Source organism: Elephas maximus, chromosome 21, assembly GCF_024166365.1.
Source record: "Elephas maximus indicus isolate mEleMax1 chromosome 21, mEleMax1 primary haplotype, whole genome shotgun sequence".
Lineage (NCBI taxonomy): Eukaryota > Metazoa > Chordata > Mammalia > Proboscidea > Elephantidae > Elephas > Elephas maximus.
Window position 1 is genome coordinate 66,745,518 of NC_064839.1, and position 18,921 is coordinate 66,764,438.

Below are 18,921 nucleotides of genomic sequence, written 5' to 3' on the forward strand. Positions count from 1 at the left end.
GTATAATATCCACAGGCCTACAAGAAAGACCAGTTAATATGAGTATTATTCAAATTTATATACCAACCACTAAGGCCACAGACGAAGAAATTGATGCAGAAACTTCTGCAGTCCGAAACTGATCAAATGTGTAATCAAGATGCACTGATAATTACTAGTGATCAGGTTGTGAAAGTTGAAATCAAAGAAGAAGGATCAGTAGTTGGAAAATATAGCCTAGGTGATAGAAACAATGCCAGAGATTGCATGACAGAATTTTGCAAGAACAATGACTTATCCATCAGAAATATCTTTTTTCAACAACATAAATGGCAACTACACATGTGGATCTTGTCGACTAGAACATACAGAAATCACCATTGACTACATCTGTGAAAAGAGACAATGGAGAAGCTCAATATCATTAGTAAGAAGAAGGCCAGGGGCTGCCTGCAGAACAGATAACCAATTCCTCCTATGCAAGTTCAAGTTGAAGCTGAAGAAAATTAAAACAAGTCCATGAGAGCCAAAGTAAAACCTTGAGTATATCCCACCTGAATTTAGAGATCATTTCAAGAATAGATTTGATACATTGAACACTAATGACCAAAGACCAGAGTAGTGTGGGATGACATCAAGGACATCATACTTGAAGAAAGAAAAAGGTCATTAAAAAGACAGGAAAGAAAAGAAAGACTAAAATGGATGTCAGAAGAGACTCTTAAACTTGTTCTTGAGTATAGAGTAACTAAAGCGAATGGGAGAAATGAAGTTTCCGAGGAGATGCTGGAGGATTTGAACTGCTGACCTTTTGGTTATCTGCCAAGCTCTTAAGGCACTGCGCCACCAGGGCTCCATTATAGTAGTAGTCAGTTCATGAGAATCATCAAGCAATGTTAAAACCAGTGGGCAAAATTATCTTCATCAAAATAGTTATTAGTTACATAGGGAAAATAGGAAATGTATGGTAGATAAACATGGGAGTCTCCATCCTAACCACATGATCAGTGTTAACATCAGCAGCCATGGGATGAATAGAAATAATGGGCCTTTTGATGTGATAACGTTGAGAAAAACACATCACTTCTTGGGTATCACTGCCAGAAATGTATAACCTGGATCTAATCATGAGGAAACATCAGACAAATCCACATTGAGTGCATTCTATAGGGAAATTGATAAGCACTTTTAAAAAAGTCAGGATAGTTAAAATTGAAGGAAGACTGAGGAACTATTTCAGATCAAAGAGGATAGAGAGAAATATCACCTGTGTCTAACAAGGGAATGTAAATCATATATCCTGGACTTGGATCAGGAGGAAAGAAAATGTTATAAAGGCATCACTAAAATATTTAGGAGTAATGGGACATCATGTCTCAACTTACGTCAATATTAAAAAATCATTTAAAATTATATGTATACATTGTTGTTGTTTTTAGGTGTCGTCAAGTCGGTTCTGACTCATAGCGACCCTATGCACTACAGAACAAAACACTGCCCGGTCCTGCGCCATCCTTACAATCCTTGTTATGCTTGAGCTCATTGTTGCAGCCACTATGTCAATCCACCTTGTTGAGGGTCTTCCTCTTTTTCACTGACCCTGTACTGTGCCAAGCATGATGTCCTTTTCCAGAGACTGATCCCTCCTGACAACACGTCCAAAGTACATAAGATGCAGTCTCGCCATCCTTGCTTCTAAGGAGCATTCTGGCCGCACTTCTTCCAAGACAGATTTGTTCGTTCTTTTGGCACTCCATGGCATATTCAATATTCTTCCCCAACACCACAATTCAAAGGTGTCAACTCTTCTTGAATCTTCCTTATTCATTGTCCAGCTTTCACATGCATATGATGTGATTGAAAATACCATGGCTTGGGTCAGGCACACCTTAGTCTTCAGGGTGACATCTTTGCTCTTCGACACTTTGAAGAGGTCCTTTACAGCAGATTTGCCCAATGCAATGCATCTTTTGATTTCTTGACTGCTGCTTCCATGGCTGTTGATTGTGGATCCAAGTAAAATGGAATCCTTGACAACTTTGATCTTTCCTATCATGATGTTGCTCATTGGTCCAGTTGTGAGGATTTTTGTTTTCTTTATGTTGAGGCGTAATCCATCCTGAAGGCTGTGGTCTTTGATCTTCATAAGTAAGTCTTCAAGTCCTCTTCACTTTCAGCAAGCAAGGTTGTGTCATCTGCATAACACAGGTTGTTAATGAGTCTTCCTCCAATCCTGATAAGCCCGTTCTTCTTCATATAGTCCAGCTTCTTGTATTATTTGTTCAGCATACAGATTGAATAGGTATGGTGAAAGAATACAACCCTGATGCACACCTTTCCTGACTTTAAACTGATCAGTATCCCCTTGTTCTGTCCCAACAACTGCCTCTTCATCTATGTAAAGGTTCCTCATGAGTGCAATTCAGTGTTCTGGAATTCCCTTTGCATAGTCAGTAAAACACAGGGAAACATCCTTTTAAAAAAAAAAAAAAATTTTTTTTTTTTAAACATCGTTTTGGTATTCTCTGCTTTCAGCCAGGATCTATCTGACATCAGCAATGATATCCCTGGTTCCACGTCCTCTTCTGAAACCAGCCTGAATTTCTGGCAGTTGCCTGTCGATATACTGCTGCAGCTGTTTTTGAATGATCTTCAGCAAAATTTTGCTTGCCTGTGATATTAATGATATTGTTCTATAATTTCCACATTTAGTTGGATCACCTTTCTTGGGAATAGGCATAAATATGGACCTTTTCCAGTCATTTGGCCAGGAAGCTGTCTTCCATATTTCTTGGCATAGACGAGTGAGCACCTCCAGCGCTGCATCTGTTTGTTGAAACATCTGAATTGATATTCCATCAATTCCTGGAGCCTTGTTTTTCGCCAATGCCTTCAGAGCATATATATATATACATATATATATATAGCAGATATATACATGTATGTTGCATATTATATATACATATATAAGCGGAGAGAAAAAGAATGTGGTAATGTATTAACAATTGGGAAGTTATGTGTACTAGACTAGAAAATTTTCTGTTTTACATTATGTTTAAATAAGTAAGTAAAAATTTTCAATTTACTTATTGAGAAATTGGAGGCAAGTTGCAATTTCTGTGACTATCATATATCAGTGATCTAGCTAGATGTGCATCAGTTCTGGACACCCTATTATGTTTAGTTTTTCCCTTTTTCTTTCCGAGGTACAATGTCATGTTATATCTTATCATGACTTCAAATGAATTTTGGAGAATTATGGGGGCATGACAGCAACAGTGGAGTGGTATTTGAATTATTTCTCTCCGAATCTCCAAATAGAATCAAGAAGACCAACAAATAGGAAAACCAAACACTCATGAAGAGGAAAACTTGATTGGAAGCAACCATTATACCTCAAATCACGAGTAAACGTTAAAAAATAAACCACCTCTTATCTTTCAGTAGTGTAATTGGGGTTATTTACTGAAGATAACAGAAACTCTACCTGACTTAAACAAATAGATTTAAAGTGTGTAAGGAAGCTTAGAGAACACTGCAAAGAGGCAGAATGCCAGCCATGAAATGTAACCAAGAAGACCACCTACCATCCCATGGGAAGTCACTGCTGCTGGTCCCTGTGGTGCTGGAAATGGATGGTAGGAACTCAGTCTTGGTGGCTTCTGAAGAACCACTCACTTTTACCATTATACTTCCAGAGGCTTCAAATTTCAGTCTCCTAGCCCTGGCCTCACTCTATTCACATACTTATACCAATGTTCCTGTTTTGTTGAACATACAAACAACACAGGCAAGGCCCTCCTTGCAAGGGAGTGTTAACAAGCGTGTATTTCTTTTCTCCACTCTACAGTACAGGCTGGAAAACTAGAAGTGGTTTGAATGAATTTGGAACAAGGAAATCTAAAATGTCTGCTATAATTTGATCTAAATTTAAAAAGGCCTCCTGTATGAGACTGCAATTATTATAGTCTCTCTTTTCTCTTCGGATAGTTGATGCAACTATGAATGGAAATAAACTAGCCTACTTTTTTTTTTTTTACTCTTGTTGAGAAAGAGAACCACATAAATTATATAATCCAGCCTTTCTAGGCTTTTTTTTTTTTCTTTTTAATAGTCTTCCAAAGTCTACACATCTGTAAGCAGCACTGCTCGAATAAGCCTTACCTAGAATCTTACCAAGACTCCCCCAATCTTAATGCCACAAAGCACTGAATCTGACCTTGTCAGATAACATTTTTGTCTTCACATCAAGAATGGAAAAAAAAATCTTTCTTTTTTTCTTTGAGTTTTTAAGTATTCCGTTGTGTTTTTAAATAATTAACTGAGTGTATACAACTCCGGTTCTATCATGCTCATGGTTTTCGTGGCAAAGAATTTTAGAAAGCGTCAATACTTACTGTTGGTCATGGATGCTGCTGGCCCATGTGTGCCTCTTCTCTGCTGGGAAAGTGTGCTATAGCCACAGGACATATTTTATTTTCTGTTTCTCACTTAGGCTAAATCATGAACAACTCTTGGTGTTTGAGACTTTTTAAGTCAGTTCTGTCAGATCTGGGTTGGTGCCAGGAACACAGCATTCTAGGAGCGAATATGCTCTCCCTGAGCAGAAGGTATAATCCCTTTGATTCATGGATCTCTTATTGTCTATGACAATTAATGATTTCTCCAAATCTTTTTGTCTTTTTCCTGTTTTGCTAACGTTTTAGCAAATACGTGAACATATTCTTTCTTTAGACTGCCAACTGCGTTCATCTTGCCACTTGGCTGTTTCACCCTATAGCAGTGAGGTCAAGGCCTCTTTTTATAAAAAACTTTGGATCTTGAACTGAATTTTACTACCAGGAGAAATTTTAAATTTATTACTTTTATTCTCATGGCTTCTTTCCCCTTCCCTCCCCTAGACTGAAGGAATGAGCTGCAACAAAGCAGGTATAATAGCTAGTAGTCAGTCCTTTCAGCAGTATAGGTTTAATCACAGACAAACCACATGGGACAACCATTGTATTGGATTTGGACATTAAATATCCCCAGAAGGGCAGTTCACATATTCTTGTGTAAAGGGGGATTACTTATGAGTGCTTCAATTTCTATTGTAATCTTTGACGCCGCTCAAAGCAACAGAAGAATAGCTTTAGAAGTGAAAGGTGGCTTTTGCACTAACATTTCTGATATTTACTCAGCCTCAAATTGACAGTAACAGATTGTTACTAGAGTGTACAGAGTTCACCAAAAAGAATTATATACGCTTTCTGTCCTTGGCTTTGAAGTTAAACTACTTACACAGGATTCAACTTTTTGTGAATTTCAGGACATCATCTAAAATACGTACATTAGTTTAAAATACAGGGGCTGGTCTATTATTCTTAGCTTCTATTAAATTTTCTAGTTTTCAGAATAAATGAGAATTAATGGATGTTCAAAATTCAAATGGTCATGGGCGTTCCTGTGTATATTGAAGACAACTTGTATTTACAGTGGAGGCTTGTTCTATTACATGATATAGAGTAGAGCCATGCAAACGGCACAAAATTCCCTAATCCCAATTTTGTACAACTGACAATTAAATGAATTAATTTGCTTTTAGTATACTTACTCTTTTTGCCCAGCACCAATGTACTTGCATAGCATTGGTAGATGCCAAAATACACAAGCAGCACTTGGACAGAAAATATTCTTGAAGGCTCCGAGGATTATTTACTGTATGAAAATATCAATTATTGCATTTCAGGTATTGAAACTCAGGTGCTGGGCAGACCGTTTATGTGCATACTACTTGGATTTATATTTGTATATGCATAATATAAACTGGGCTAACCTGTATTAATCATTCTGTGCTTTGTAGTTCCGAAATTTTGTTAATTGTCATTTTTTACCTAAATGTATAGCAAGCTATGAATATAATCAATTTTATCCACTGCCTTGAATACCTTTAAGAATAAACTGAATATTTGAGTACATTTTGCATCAGTTATAAAATTTTCAAATTGTCTATCCTTTTTATTCCCATAAAGTATCTAAATTATAAATTAATTTTTTAAAATCACAAAGGCTATGTTTAGTGATTGGAAACCCTGGTGGCATAGTGGCTAAGTGCCATAGCTGCTAACCAAAAGGTTGGCAGTTTGAATCCACCAAGCACTCCTTGGAAACTCTGTGGGGCAGTACTACTGTGTCATACTGGGTCACTGTGAGTCGGAATTGACTCAACGGCAATGGGTATGTTTAGTGATAATATCCCTTAATTTTCATTCATTTTTGTCACACTTCAATTTAGGAAAGTGGGCAAACTTTACGATCTTAAATGTACAAATCTCAATATCTTGAACTATGGTAAATTCGTAAACCTCAGTGTAATCCGTTTTAGAAAGGTTGATTCAAATGTCAGATAACTACATCTCTAATTGACTGTCCATAATTTAATACTTCAAAAAGTATATATTATAGAATTATCTACCAAGTTTTCTTATGTGTGTGCATGCACATACATACACATATGTGTGTAATATGTGTTACATACATATAATGAAAACATATAGTAACACTTATTAACTAAGTATATTGTTACTTTCATTAAATATTACTGTATAGAAGTACAATTTTCCTAAGGAATATTGTGTAATATCCAATGACATTTCAATATCTTTATGGAAATCTAAAGAAAGGCTAAAAAAAAAGAAAGGCTAGTTGCATATTATTTGTAAAATGTTACTTTTAAGCAGTTATACTTTTCCTTTTACTGGAAAGCAGAGGGCTTCTCTTCAGCATACAGAACTGTGCCATTGAAATGGATTGGGGAAAGTCAGAAATCAGAAAAAAAGGGATTCTCTTATATGTGATGAAAAGAAACTATATTTGAGTCATATGTCAACATCACTTACAGTTTGGAAAGCAAAAGTGCACATTCTGAAATGTCAAGAAGCAGAATAAGTCAAAGATGGAAAACAGAAGAAAAAGAGGCTCCTAGCTTGAGAGAACTAGGTCAAATGTGATGAAAGAGCACTGCTGATAACACTGTCAGGAGGAGCAAAGCAAAGAAGCTTGAGATGATTGTGTCAAAGACGTGACCTTGGAAATTTCAGAAAGAGATAATATACAGGGGCATACCTAAAAGTGCCTCAAGTGGCCTCAGCCGGCAAGGCAGGGAAAAAGGGCATCAACACACCTCATATAATGAAGTCCCAGGAGATGATGAAATTGGTCGAGGAAAGACAGAACTAGACAGTGCAGAAAAATCCTAGAGGAAACAGGAATAACTGACAGAAGCAATTTTTACATTTCACCTTTAAAACCAAAATGTCTTTACTGACAACACTTTTAAAAAGAAGATCATACAGTAGATCTCTGACAATTTTTAGAACAGAGGTCATCATTGAGTAATGCAAAAATGATCATTTGGAACCATTTCCATTATTGTTTAGTCAGGGTGCCTCACTTTTCTGACAAAGCTGTTTTTTTTTTTTTTTTTTTTTTTTTCAGGTAGGATAAACAGGGAAAACGGGATGACGACCAAGGAAAAAAAAAAAGAGTTTCAGGTACCACTATTCTTTTCTTAGAGTCAATAAATGACCATTCATCACAGTCAGAATTTTGTAGTTGCTGGAAGCTTTAGGAGCCCTGGTGATACAGTCACTAAGAGCTCAGCTACTAACCAAAATGTAGGCAGTTCAAATCCACCAGCTGCTCCTTGGAAATTCTGTGACGACAGTTCTATTCTGTCCTATAGGGTCGCTGCGAATCAGAATCGACTCAAAGGCAATGGGTTTTGTAGTTGTTGTTTTTTGGAGGTGGGGCTTTAGAGGCTCTCTAGTAGAATTTTTATTTATTTTTTTTCACTTGACATACCACACCAGGGACTATGCTTTTTATAATCTTTTCCTTTATCTCTTTTTTGTTCTTATTTATTTACTTACTAATATACTTACATCTTTACTTATTTATTTTTCTAAGTACCTCTTTTCTTTTATTACAGGTAATTGCAGTTCATGTGGTGTTTTCTCTCTCTTTTTTTGAGACTGAAGAAGAATTGACACCTTTCAATTATGGTGTTGGTAAAGAATATTGAACATACCATGGACTACCAGAAGAACAACCAAATCTGTCTTGGAAGAAGTACAGCCTGAATGCTCCTTAGAAGCCAGGATGACAAGACTTCATCTCATGTACTTTGGACGTGTTACCAGGAGGGACCAGTCCCTGAAGAAGAATATCATGCTTGGTAAAATAGACAGTCAGCAAATGAGATGGATTGACACAGTGGCTGTAACAATGGGCTCAAGCATAACAACGATTGTGAGGATGGTACAGGACGGGGCAGTGTTTCATTCTGTTGTACATGTGGTCGCTATGGGTCAGAACTGACTGAATGGCACCTAACAACAACAACAAGACTTGACAACATAGACAAAAAGTTTCTGGCTTATTACGTATTTGCATTGGAAAATTTAAGAACCTAGCCCTATCCCCTCAATTTTTAAATTTCTTCTATAATTCTTCTGCCAAATATTCATACAGGTTTTTCTCGGAAATCCTAGCAAGAGGGGGCTCACTGCCTCTCATCTCTGAGCAGCTGTAATCACTAGAAATTGTCCCCCTTTATCTTTTCCATCCACTGATCTTCAACCTTTGTAAACACTTGACAGAAATGATAAAAGGCACTGAATATACTAACGTGAACAAATCAGATACAGTTTCTGCCTTCATGGGCAAATTTAAAGAGAGAGAGAGGCATTAAACATTCAGAAAAAATAACCATAACTCAGATGTTAACTGGGACCTCCATGTTCCCGGAGATTTAGCTATGCTGAGCTTGAATCTCATTTCACGCCCCAGGTGGTCCAGCATTTTTCCTTAGATTGCTTCACACTGCTGCGATAAGATCAAACCAAGTTATGATTTTGTGCCTTATCCAGTCTTTTCTCTTTGTTAGAAAGTGAGCAATCCTCTTTTTAGATTTGTACATTCTAGGCTGAAGCTAGAAGCACTTCCCTCCCTTTTTTTTTTTTGAATGCATAAATGAAAGAAAGCATCGATATTTCCTTTCCGTATTACCTCCTATACTATGCTATCCATGTTACCTGGTATACTATGTAAGACAAAGAATAATGTCTACCTTCTCTTTATCCTAAAAATACGTGTTGCTTACATGTGTGCCCAAAGGGATTTCTCAATACTATGAAGACTCTTCACAATAGCTTTTTTTATATGCAAAACCTTCACAATAGCTAATTTTTTTATGCAAAACCAGAGCACCAAGGGGGAATTTTCAACTAATATTTCATATACAGCCTATAATAAGTACTGAAAGTGCCCATATACCTGGTATCTCTCATTTTTTTCACCTATACAGTGCCTTCCTTCTCAGACTAAGTCTCATCTGTTTGGTCCTCTTTACCACTGTTCTGGATGATTCTAAGAGAGAGAATTGATGGAGAGAAGGTGAATTATCTGCCATTTAGCTGAAGGCAATTTATTTAACCTTATCTAATCTATTTAATCTATTATTTCCTTCACTCATTCATTCTTGGAATTCTCCCTCCCCTAACTTGGGAGAATATCACTAAAAACTGAGAGAACCTCAGTGTTCTGAAGAAAGTAGTTCAAAAAGCCTAATTTATATTTATTAATGGTAAAACGAGGATAGAACTGAAGTCAACAACATTTAATGAGGTTTAAAATGTTTATGACAAACCCGTTGAGACTCTGTTACTCTCTCTTGATCCATAATTTTGTCTGCCTTTTTGAAAACTTATTTGAGAACAGTCTTACTCCACCTCCATAAACACATACACACACACTTTCATATACATTTCACATGTAGAGTCAGAATTGTCTTTGTAGTGCCCTTAATTGTTCAATGAAGAGGGATTAATGTATAGAGAAGTATAAATTCTATACTCAGCCCCACAGAACACACTCAGCAGTCCATACTCAGTACATATATACTCAGCATACCAAGTACCCCTTGCAATCACTACAAGAAATAATTATTTTTTAAAAAACTGATAGGATTGAAAGAACTTTCCTACCCAGTTTTGCAAATCCTACTCCAGTGTACACATACTCTGCTATGTTATTTAGATTAACGGAAAAAAAAAAAAAAAGACTGAAACAGGATTTAGAAAGATTAGAAAAGTTGGCAGGAAAGAATAAATATAGTAAATTAAAAATATGTTGTTGTTGTTAGGTGCCGTCGAGTCGGTTCCGACTCATAGTGACCCTATGCACAACAGAACGAAACACTGCCCGGTCCTGCGCCATCCTTAACAATGGTTGTTATGCTTGAGCTCATTGTTGCAGCCACTGTGTCAGTCCACTTCGTTGAGGGTCTTCCTCTTTTCCGCTGACCCTGTACTCTGCCAAGCATGATGTCCTTCTCCAGGGACTGATCCTGACAACATGTCCAAAGTATGTAAGATGCAGTCTCGCCATCCTTGCTTCAGAGGAGCATTCTGGCTGCACTTCTACCAAGACAGATTTGTTCGTTCCTTTTGCAGTCCACGGTATATTCAATATTCTTAGCCAACACAATTCAAAGGTGTCAACTCTTCTTTGGTCTTCCTTATTCATTGTCCAGCTTTCACATGCATATGATGTGATTGAAAATACCATGGCTTGGGTCAGGCACACCTTAGTCTTCAGGATGACATCTTTGCTCTTCAACACTTTAAAGAGGTCCTTTACAGCAGATTTGCCCAATGCAATGCGTCTTTTGATTTCTTGACTGCTGCTTCCATGGCTGTTGATTGTGGATCCAAGTAAAATGGAATCCTTGACAACGTTGATCTTTTCTCCATTTATCATGATATTGCTCATTGGTCCAGTTGTGAGGATTTTTGTTTTCTTTATGTTGAGGTGTAGTCCATCCTGCAGGCTGTGGTCTTTGATCTTGATCAGTAAGTGCTTCAAGTCCTCTTCACTTTCAGCAAGCAAGGTTGTGTCATCTGCATAATGCAGGCTGTTAATGAGTCTTCTTTCAATCTTGATGCCTTGTTCTTCTTCATATAGTCCGGCTTCTTGTATTATTTTTTCAGCATACAGATTAAATAGGTATGGTGAAAGAATACAATCCTGATGCACACCTTTCCTGACTAAATTAAAAAAAAATTAAAAATATAAGTCCTGAAAACAGAAAAAAACTTTTGGGGGCAAAGATATGACTAAGGATGCCAGAAAACTGGATATGATTATGAAGTGTGTTTATATAACAAGATAAAATAATGTGACTCTGCGTCACAGTCATGTACATAAGGAAATGATCATTTCTATCTGACTTCCTCCTGACTCCTCAGAAGAAATTGCGATGCTTTTGGATTATAAATTTGGTTTGTATAAGACAACTATATAACTAAAGGATTATTTTTATTGTTGGTGTTCAATGTGTTTGCATGTATTTTAAAGTGCATTATTCACCCATATATAATTATATAACAATTCCTCCAAATTGAAGTTTATACATGAAATAAATATCATTTAAACCTTTCATCATTAACACTACCTTGACCAACTGAGAAGAAACCCAACGATTCTAGCTGTGTTTTGCTTTGCCCAATACTATGTTACAGTTAAAAAGTTTTTTTGTTATTTTCCAATACATCACCTCATACTTAGAATATGACTCCTTGAAGGCTCTACTTATAAGAACTAAATACAGAAAGTCTTACATTTTATAGTGAAACTAGACAGTGGGCATAGATTATGTAAAACAATTTTTTTCTGTTCTCTGGTTTCTTAATAATATTATGGTTATTGAGCCCATAATTTTTGAATAAGTGCATCAGTCCCCTACGTTAGGAGACAGCCTACCTGGGATAGCAGTATCAGCCATACCTTAATATCTGTGAAATTATTACTCAAGCCACTGGAAGAATACTACAAAGACTACGTAGCTACATAGTATTCCCTCTGAAGGTCAAGCACAGCATTATACCTGTAGTCACTTGGGATGATTAGAGAAACAAAGTCTGGGGATATTATAATGATTAAAGTATAATTGTAGCACTGGCATGGTGCTTCTGACAAGACAAACCATTATTTAGCCCCTAGGGTTGGGCTTATTATGCTTTTAGAAGGAATAAAAAGGAGGCCTAGAGACCTCTTACTGCTCTTGATGAGATCCCACCCTATCTCAACCTTCCTTACCTCACCAGAACCACTGCCAAAGAGAAGATTCCTAAGTAGGAAAATATAATCAGATCACCTTTTCACCTCCATCTAAGAGACCATTAAGTCTAGCCCCATCATGACTTACCATCTTCAGTGGGGTCATCATAAAGCTTATTCCAACATCTGTGCCCTTGCCCTCTCATGTTGTTGTTGTTAGTTCATGATCAGTCTTCTCTAACTCACGATGACCCCATGTACAACAGAACAAAATGCTGCTTGGTTGGTACCATCTTCAAGATCACTGGTATGCTTGAGCCCATAGTTGTGGCCATTGCATATTTTGAGTGCCTTACAATAGAGGGGGCTCCTCTGCCAGCATTATATAAGACAATATTCTGTTGTGATCCATAGGATTTTCATTGTATATTTGCAGAAGTGTATCACCAGGCCTTTCTTCCTAGGCTGTCTTAGTCTGGAAGCTCTGCTGGAACCTGTCTACCATGGGTGACCCTGCTTGTATTAGAAATACTGGTGGCACAGCTTCCAGCATCACAGCAACGTACTATATATCACAGTATCACACACTGACAGATGGGTGGTGGCTCATCTCCAAAAGGCTCTGTAAATCCTCTAATTTGATCCAACCTTCTATGGCTCCCTGATCACCCCCACTTTTTTTTAATGGCATTTATAGTCTGTCGTTAGCAAAATGTCTACTTCTCTAAAACTTTTCTCCCAATTAAAACCGAGTGAGTTTTTTATTTTTTGAGGGCATTGACCTCCCTGATGTTTTTTTCTTCCACTTCCCTATTTACTATCAAGACTGGAGGTGGAACAGGTGTCCTGCTAGATTCTCATTGCCACCACCATTACCCGGCACTTTGATACACAGGTAATCAAATTATGCCATATGCTACAACTTCTTAGTGTGGTCATCTGTTTTCATTGTCATTCCTTTATTATTTAAACATGAATTTTAGTTTCCAGATTCATCTCCAAGTTTATTAACATCACATTCCCTGATGATTTCAGAATTCATATGGACCCTCTGTGTTAGACATGCACACATCTCCTATAAACAAAATGATAAGAAAAGGTCACAAAGTGTGCATATATGTATGTAGAAAATACAAAGAAATTCCTTTCTGTGGTGGTGGATGATCCTGGATTGCTGACAAGAGCTGTCCTTATTCTAATGGTATAAAAGGCAGCAACTCTGGACTCATTCAAACTCTCTGATCTAACGTACACCAATATTCAAGTCATCATCCTGAAGAAATAAGGAATCATCAGGAAGCTGTGCCTACTCCTTGACTTTTTTATACTGTTTGCATTTATTGGCTGCAGAGTCTGTATTAAAAAGAAATAGTCAACTTTGGCGAAGAGTATTGAATATACCACGGACTGACAAAAGAACTAACTAATCTGTCTCGGAAGAAGTACAACCAGAATGCTCCTTAGGAGCAAGGATGGTGAGACTACATTTCACATACTTTGGACATGTTGTCAAGAGGGATCAGTCCCTGGAGAAGGACTTCATGCTTGGGAAAGTACAGGGTCAGGGAAAAAGAGGAAGACCCTCAATGAGATGGGTTGACATAGTGGCTACAACAATGGGCTCAAGCTTAAGAGCAATTGTGGGCTAGGCAGGACCAGGCAATGTTTTGTTCTGTTTTACATCGGGTGGCTATGAGTTGGAACTGACTCGAAGGCACCTAACGACAACAACAACAAAATCAACTTTGAACTTGGTCCAAGGTGTCATTCTTGTCAGTCTTCAGAACCTGACCTAGATATGCTATTAAGTTATTTGACATCATCATGTCCAATGATCTTGTTCTCCATGACACTGCAGCCACAACCCTGCAGTCTATCCCATACCTGGATATTACCAATAACTGCACCACCCCAGAAATCCAAATTTCAAATAACTGCTCTCACCAGGTCTTGCTATCTTTTCAGCACAATTTTCCTAGAATCCATGTTTCCACAATTTTCAATACAATTTGTTACTCTACCGAACATTACACGTTTTGCCATCTAATATATGCTACAGATATCCAGTGTCCCTTTTTACTGGCTTGGAGTTCATAATTAAAACAAGAGTCTTGCACACACCCTCAGTCTCCAGTCTTTTCTTTCTAAGTGAGCTTATGTGGCACGAACCCCAAACCAACTTTATTCAGTTTTCTGCCTTCCCTGCTTCTGAACCTGAACAAATACACAATGATTTTCTTATTTAAATTCACCACCACAATTTCACAAGTGCCCTCATTTTTATCCTAAAATACTGTTATGTTTTCTAAGAAAATTATGCTAAATTTCTTATCTCCCTGTTAACATCAAACACATTTTCCCTTTCCCACTCTCTCCTGACCTTAGCTTCTAAGAAAATTGAAACAATGAAAGGATAATTTCCTCTTTGTACCATTGAATCTAATAACTTACATAGATGTAGATATAGTTTGGGTGCCTTTTACAATGGATGCTCTGTCCATATTCCAACGTAAACATACAGCCCCATGTGTCACGCCCTCCTTCCTACAAAAAGACTTCATTCCATGTTTTCTTTCTCCAGTTCCATCAATTTTTTATCTTTGAGTGCATCTGTTGGCTCACTTTTATCAGTATATAAGCATGCTATGGTAATATTCATTCTTAAAACAATAGGAACATATTCTTTGAAGCTCACACCCATCCTCTGATCTTCATTATAGTAAATTACCTCATAAAACTTGTTTATAGTCTCAAACTCCTTATTTTCTATTCTCCCTTGTCACGACTTCAACCAAGCTTTCATTCTAACCACATAGATTTGAGACCTAATCCAAAATGCAGTTAAAAATTCTCATTTTACATGTCTGCTCATTAGTATTTGACTGCTTTTATTTATTTATTTATTTTCTGTCTGCATTAAACTATTCCCTTGGTAAAATCATCTATTCCATGCAATAATATCAATATGCTGTTGAGTTTCAATTTATATCTTTTTGCCTGGACTCCTTCCTTAAGTCCAGTTATACTTATTTAACTGCTTGTTGTATTATTCTACTTAAATACCTAATAGACATTTGTTAGTACGTTCAAGGTGGAGCTTTTAATTTCCAATCTATCCCAATATTTTTCCCATTATTATTCCTTCTATCGATCAATGGCAATTTATTCACCCACTTACTCAAGCCAAAACCTCTCAGTCATCCATGACTATTCTCTTTCACACACATTTATCTTAAACATACAGAGAATATGAGTACCTTCAAGCACTTATATGATCTTTTCTGCTTCTCTTTGCTTTAAAAATATAATTGACCTTTCCTTTTTCTGATGCAGAGACATCAGCATCATGCCTCATGAACAAGAAAATTGGTGGGGTTGGGACTGGAGTGTGAAAGGCTGTAAAGACATTGGAAGGTAGTCAGGGCAGGGGCTAGGGTGAAGCTGGGGCTGGTGGAAGATATGGCTGCCATTGTGGCATGATTGGGATATTGCTTACATTGAACAAGTAAGTGCATTGTTAGTACAAATAAGTAAACATGTTGAGGATAAGGGTAAGCAGGTTTTTCACTGTTGAAAAAGGGATTAATTAACATGGATGAAGGAGATTGTAAAGAACTCTTAGGTGTTGGATTGAAATTTGAGATTTCAGCATGAACTTATATTTATATAGATGTAATATATACTTACATATACAAATACATACAACCTTGCGTGCGTGCATGCACACACGTATACATAGAATTATAATGATAGCTAATTAATGTATTTTACATATTTTGGAGAAATAGTTGATTCCAGGTTTGGGGCTAGAAAAGACAAGTTGAATCTGAAATATCTTTTTGTGTCAAAAGTAAGGAATAAAAAAAAAAAAAAAAATTTTTTTTTTCACACACACAAAAAGATGAGCACATGTCAAAAAATACAGAAGTCATCTAGAAGAGAGTACTGATGACAATATTTTGACAATTTGAGCATCAAGGAATATGCTGTGTAAAATAAGAATTTACTGGTTCATATGGAAATAAATAAATACACCTATTCCTCACTTATCAACTATCTCCTTATCCAATATTTCTCATTTAAGATAATAGCAAAAAAAAAAAAACCAAAAAACTACTATCTGACTATTTTGGGCATTAATGACATACATCTGACAGTAATGAATGCCAAGGTTTGAGGCAAGAGTAATGCTGGCTGTATGGTTAAGGTTATGTGTCAACTTGAATGGGGCATGATTCTCAGTGGTTTTGCAGTTATGTAATGATGTCATTTGGCGGGTTTTGTAATGATATAGCCATCCTCTATTTTGTGGTATGATGTGGTCATCCTCCATTTTTGCATAATGCCATTTTCACATAATGACCTGGTCTTTGGAACCTAACCATGTTGATAAGCAAGGAGTGAGTGCAGATGAATAGGTATAAATGGCAAATAAGGAAAACCTCTTAACTTTCAGTAAACTACCAAGGAATACATTTAGAAGGAGTGATGAAAATAGAAGACCCCCAATGGCATATGTCAAAGTGTTGGGTGTTTCAAGTGAGGGTCATCAATGAATGCTAAAGCTGAATCTTTGATGGGGGGCAGAGTATGCTGTCTCTGAATATCTCTTCATATTGCAATGGTCAACTATAATGGAAAAACGGTGGCTTTGTGGTGAAAATGTTTTGTAGGCACCAACATAATGAGAAAGCCTGATCTGAGTCTGGCCTTAAGGAAACCTCAGTAGGACACAGGTTGAGGGTTAAACTGTAGAATGAAAGGCCTATCCTTTTAAAACTGTAACAGCAGGAGGGATAGAAAGAACTAAAAACAACTGCAGACAGAGAAAACCTAAAAAGAATGTAACGCATGCTGCTGGATAGGACCCTGGACCAGAAAGGAAAAGGAAACATTGTTGGGAGGGTTGGTTAGTTTTGAGAGGGGTTTTTTGATTGGATGGTAGTGTGGTGTCCATGTCGATTTTCAGTTTTGGAGAGTTGTGCAGTGATTATCTAGGTCAGTGTTCTTGTCTTTGGCAGATTCACACTGGGTGTCTAGAAATAATACAATACCAAGTTTGCAGCTTTCTCACAAAGGGTTCATTAAAAAAAGAATATCTGAAGGATGAGATGCAGTAGGGCATTGACCATTTTAAAGGAATTATTTAAAATTATTAACAATTCAAAGAATATGTAGTTTAACAAAAGAACAAAGAGGGGCTTTCACTGTCAACATTGAATATGCCTCAAAAAAATTTCTTTGTAATCTAGAAGTAAAATTCTTCAACACCCAATAATAAAAATATTTAGACAATGACACTATCAGTCAAATAAGGTTGACAAGTATTATGAACAAAATACACTACACTAAGATTAAAACAGCGTGAAAACGGAATAGCAAAGAAAAGTAGCAAAATCACACTTATATGCTTTTTATTTTTCAAATACATTTGTTTTATTTAGATATTCAGGTAAATATACTTACTCAATCTGGCTTTTCCTAGATGGCCTATCAACTTTACTTACTAATAATCAAATCAAAATAAACTTCTGTGTTAATGAGAATGTGGGTGAATACCGTAAATATGCAGGTGTTTGAAACGAGTGACTAAATGTCTGAAACCTGTGATTAAGCCTCTGAGAAAACTGTCAATTCCTTTTCCAGCTGCAATCACAGAAGAATGTGTAATTACTATAACACTTTCAGCAAGAGACAGACATGTCCCCGTGAAAATCAGTCATCCAAATAGAAATTCCCAGAAAAAATGGGTTATTGCTGTTCCACGTTTTTTTTTTTTTATAGGCAGAAAGTCCAGCTACTTCGTTACATAATAAAAAGATGTCTACCTGAAAAATGTGTCATCTTTTCTTCTATCAAATCCACTTTCCTTTCTTTTTTTATGTACAGATATTCTTATAATATAATTTCATCAGCCATAACTGAGTATCATTGGTAAGTATGACCCATGAGCATCCAAAGCAATGAGTATTTTCTTTTAAAAGATGAATCTTGCTGAAAGAGTGACATAAGGAAAGTATTGCCAAATGGTGGCAGTGACAGACAACTGAGAAATACCTTCCCAGCTGCTTCTAAATTAAGTGATAAAAACATTTGTTTATTGTACTGATGCATATAGACCAGCCTTCCTTACTGGCATAAGATTATATAATGATTTAAACAAACATTTATTGAATGTTCTTTCAGTCTCTTTATCCGTAAAATATGGATAATAATAACATACACCTTATAGAATTGTGAAGATAAATGAGTAAAAACACCATCCTAAGTGCTTACTATGTTAGCTGTTACTGTTAATATTATTGTCGGATGCTGTTTACCTAGAGATAAAATATAAATATACACTCCGTTCTCCTTAAGGAATCCACATAAGATTTACACAGAGAGTACGGTATCTATAAATTCACATCAAAATATATTTAATTACTAGTCACTCAATGTAAGATTCATCAGATAAATTAGACTTATGTCAGGACTTTCACCTGTCTAAAGTTAACACGTTGCTAAAAATAGTAGATAAGCAGTACACAGAACTGAATAGAGCAAAATAAAGATTTGGCTTTCAAGTTCCCTCTGAAATCCCCCAAAAAGAGAGAGAGTAAAGGTGGAAGAGAAGACAGAGACATCTGAGAAAAGAGCAAAATAGGGCAAAGTATGTTTATAAGAGGTTAATTATAAGAAGGATGCTCTAGAATAACAGAAAACTATTGAAAATCATAACCAGTTAAATTGATTAATGCAACTTGTAGAGGTGGAAAGGACTTGAGCACTGATTTATTCCAAGTAGCCAACCAACACAGTAATTCATTTCAAGTAATTTTGAAGGGCCACTACCGAGCTGGA